We start from the raw sequence: 4,304 nt of genomic DNA, 5'->3' as shown, positions 1-4,304 counted from the left end.
TTTAACAGCGTATCCTGCCGCCAGCAAGAAATAATAGCTACACTTTAAACTGATTCACTTGTACTATTATGTCCAGGTTCAATAATACCGAAATATGTGATAGCATAGTAATATAAAGACAGTTTGCATGGCTTCCCTCCAAGCACCTTGGTCTCCTCTTGTGTACTGAAAAACCCATGTGTGTGCCTGACACAAGTAATTATGACTCTTGAGAAAGGAACCGGAGTCTCTGTAATAAAACATTTTTTATTCCTTATCCTGCCTTTATCTCAAGTTGGACCTGCGCCCCATGATCCGTGTAGTTTGGTGTTGGAGGTGTTTCTGTCTGACACAAGTAATTGAGACTGTAAGACCCACTGTGGATAGGGACTGATGCTTGTTAAAGGGTTTTTTCTTTACCCCCAAAGCATCTGATGTCAGTCGTTATACAGATTTGTAAATTACTTCTATTAATAAAAAACTAAATTCTTCCATGACTTAAGGTATTGCTGAGTTTCTTCCGGCTAACCACTTACTAAACCTGCTTTCACCTTCTACCCCTCATCAACCTTCAAATTAACAAATTAAATAACATAAACAGCAATAAATGACAATACAAATTAGGTCCAATAATTAAGTAACTATCCCCCAGCCGCACCGCGCCAACTTGGAAGCTGACAAATTTGTCATCTGGCGCTGTACCATCGTACTTCCACTAATACCAATAAAGAAGTGGAGGAATACCATATCTCTTACGGGTCCCCCTCCAAGTAACTCCACATTAAAGTGCCCTGCAAGACGTCCCTACCACAGGCTGTCATGACAATAAAGGAAACAAAATGCCCAGCATCTCACACACTTTTCCCTGTCAGCTCTTCTCCCCCTTCCACTGATCTAACCTCAACCCTAACTGCCACACACTTATACCTAACTTAACCCTCTAGGCCTACAATCCCAGCTAACCTAGTCATGCTGGGCCTCCGCCAGGTCTGTGCCCCCCGCTCTGTGCCCTTCCTATACTTATCCGCTGACCTGCAGGAAGTGATGTATTCTTTCCAGTCTGACACAGTGCTCTCTGCTGCCACCTCTGTCCATGTCAGGAACTGTCCAGAACAGTAGCATATCCCTGAATAAAAAAAAACTTCTCCTGCTTTGGACAATTCCTGACATGGACAAAGGTGGCAGCAGAGAGCACTGTGTCAGACTGGAAAGAATACACCACTTCCTGCAGGACATACAGTAGCTGATAAGTACTGGAAGATTTGAGATTTTTTAATAGAAGTAATTTACAAACCTGTATAACTTTCTGTCACCAACTAATTTAAAAATGATTTCTCTGGTGTACCCCTTTAACATCTCTTTACAGCGCTGTGCAACATGCTGGTGCTATATAAGCATCAGGAAATAAACACATAAAGAGTGGCTTTAATGATTTGAACAATTCAGCAAACACAACTTCTGCCAACTTAACCATTCTAAACATATTTAAGTACATAGGTCAAATCTAAGAAAAGATTATCTACCTTCTTATCAATAAGTATAGTATTTATGAGCTGCGGTGTGCCAAACAGCACGAGCTGAGACATTCTGGACAAGCCTTATGCATAGTAAAATGTTAGAGGTCGTTCACTTAGGGGTGTTCACATGGCCTTCAATAAGTGTAACAGCTTGTGAGGTCACCAACCAGAGGAAAGAACATTCTATATTTAGTAGTAACTCATGGGGATTAGGTGTCTGAAGTTAGAGTGGAAGAAAATTTAGGGTCAAGTGACCACCAGTGTTTATGGTTTGACATACAGGCTGACTGCGTGCAATCCTATACTATAACAAGAGTACTGGATTTTAGAAAGACAGGTTTTAAGAAAATGGATGAGTCAGGGGCTTCCCTAGACCTAAATGTCAGGGGGTCAAGCCCTGAAGGTAAAAAGGATAGCCCCCTAAAATTTTTGGCCTCTACAGCGAAATATATTGCTTCTACTTTTTCTCTGGGGCGGGTTCCCCTCTGTTCTCTCAGGGGGAGCAGGGTGGGGGGTGGTCGTCACAGGTGCGGGATCTGGTGCTGAGGACTGAGGACAGCAGCATTACAGCTGGAGCTGCTTCTGTGTGCTGCAGGGCCAAGGCTGTAGCAATGCCGTGTCCCACTACTAGTGTTTCTTCTTCTTTCTCTCTCTTACACACACTCGTCCCCACCACTCACAGGGGGGTTTAGATAGTGAGAGAGGACACAAAACAAGACAGTTCCTGCTGTAGTTAAGCCAGGGCCTGACTTTTGCCAGGACCCCTGACAGGGACCAAAGGCAGATGCAACTAAAGAGTTTTTCTAAAGCAGCCACTATTTCTACTATGCAGTGCTAAACAACAGTAGGGGAGAGTAGCCACCAAGGAATACCCTAGCGCAGGGCAGACTCCAGAAATTAGAGGAGATGACCCCAGTAGGACAAAGCTACCGGTATCTAAAAGGTCTATGTATCCTACTGTGCAGTGCAGGTCGACTGGAAAAGCTCAGGCACCTTGCTACACCCAGATAACCGACGACTGGCACTCCCTTACTACCTTAGCAGAAGGAGTAACTTGCAACTGCAGGGCAGTAGGCGGTCAGACACAGGTCTAAACATGAGTCAGAGGATTACTTGACTACTCACCTATTTACACTTTAGTTCCGGCAGAGTACAGAATCTACACTGGGCAAGTGCTGCTCTGGCAAACGCTTCTTCTTTCTACCTCTACAAAGCACTACTACTACTACTTCTACTCAAGCTTCACTCTTTCCAAGGACCTACTTCAAAGCACCATGTCAGACTTGAGTCTGTGTCAAGGTTTATACTTTGTACAGAGCGTGTATTGTGATTTTGCCAAGTTCTACAGCAAACTGTTATATTTTTATACAAAACACACAAGACTCTGCTTCCTCTGTCTGCACCTGCACCTATACACACATCGCCACACACCTTAAGTTATTTTTCCCCTTCTCTGTGGGTGGCGGCACCGACATCCCAGGTGGGTCAACTACCACTCCAGGTTGCCATGGCAACAGCCCAAGGGACCCGCAACAAACCCGGAGGTTTGGGGACATAAAAAGGCCATATACAAACAGTTACCAACATCCCACGACAGTGGCTTCCTGTGGAACCCGGTCACCTTGCAGTGCAGTCACAACTAATGCTGGCCCTGTCTGTGGGGGGTGCCGAGGAGGTGCTGCTGGGTGTACCAGGGGGACATGGGGTGCTCTCCCTGCAGGACCTGCTTGTATACTTGTCACCAGCTGCACTTTCGGATTTGCAATGAAATTCACCGCTATTCCAAAACTTCAAATTTCTATGTATACATATCCATGGAGAAGCAAATTTTTGGATTAGCGGTGGATTTCTTTGCAAATCCGGAAGTGCGGAAGGTGACAAGTAAACTTTTAGCAGCAGGCAGACGTGTCTCCCCAAGACACTGGGACAGAGACATTGCCACACGGGACATGGCAGAGCTGCTGGGGAGCACCGGAAGGAACTGGGCAGAAGCGACCCCAACATAGGTGCAGGTAATGCTCTGGCTACACTGGCAGCATGCCATACCAAGGTGGGGGGAGGGTTAATTGGGAAATACTGGCCTAGAGTATAGGAACTAGGGCTAGCTTCCCAGAGGCCGAGTGTAAAGAGGTAGCTGTGAAGGAGCTGCCTGGCCCATTCTTGCAGTGGTGTGCTCCAGCCGGGTGTACCGCTACCGATAAAAGTGACCTTGACAGGAGTTCAGGGCGGTTGGCTACCTGTTGCTGTTTAATTATTATGAGTAGTGGCAATAGAGCTGGGCTTATAGAGCAGTCATTGGAGTTATTAGCTGGGCTCCTTCTCTAACCGATTATGATGGCACTCAGAGGGCCTGTGCCCAAGTTGACCTCTTGCACCAGGGCCCAAGACATTAGCTACACCCCTGCCTGTCAGTGTCCTGCTGCTCTATTCACTTCGTGCCTGCAACCTATGACCTGCCAGGACTAGTGATGAGCAAATTTTTCAAAAGTTCATTCCGACCGGACTTCCGGATTTTTTTTTTAAAGTTCGGTTCGACCGAATTTTGGATTTCTTCGGATTTCATAGTTTAAAGCATCTATATCAGTGCTTCTCAAACTTTTTCTACTGAAGCCTCACCCAAACAACCAAGGCAATGCCTGGGCCTCACCAGACTGACCAAGAGGATGCCTGGGCCTCACCATCTGTGGTGAAAGTCCATTTAAAAGCTGAAAATAATGCTAGGGCTGCCTTTCACCTATCTCCCAAGCTCTAGATTCTAATAAAGCAAGTAATAATGTTGCTAAAATTTAGATAGTTGCAAACAGCTAA

Source organism: Dendropsophus ebraccatus, chromosome 14, assembly GCF_027789765.1.
Source record: "Dendropsophus ebraccatus isolate aDenEbr1 chromosome 14, aDenEbr1.pat, whole genome shotgun sequence".
Taxonomy (NCBI): domain Eukaryota; kingdom Metazoa; phylum Chordata; class Amphibia; order Anura; family Hylidae; genus Dendropsophus; species Dendropsophus ebraccatus.
The sequence above is the reverse complement of the archived record's forward strand: the minus strand, read 5'-3'. Positions refer to the sequence as shown.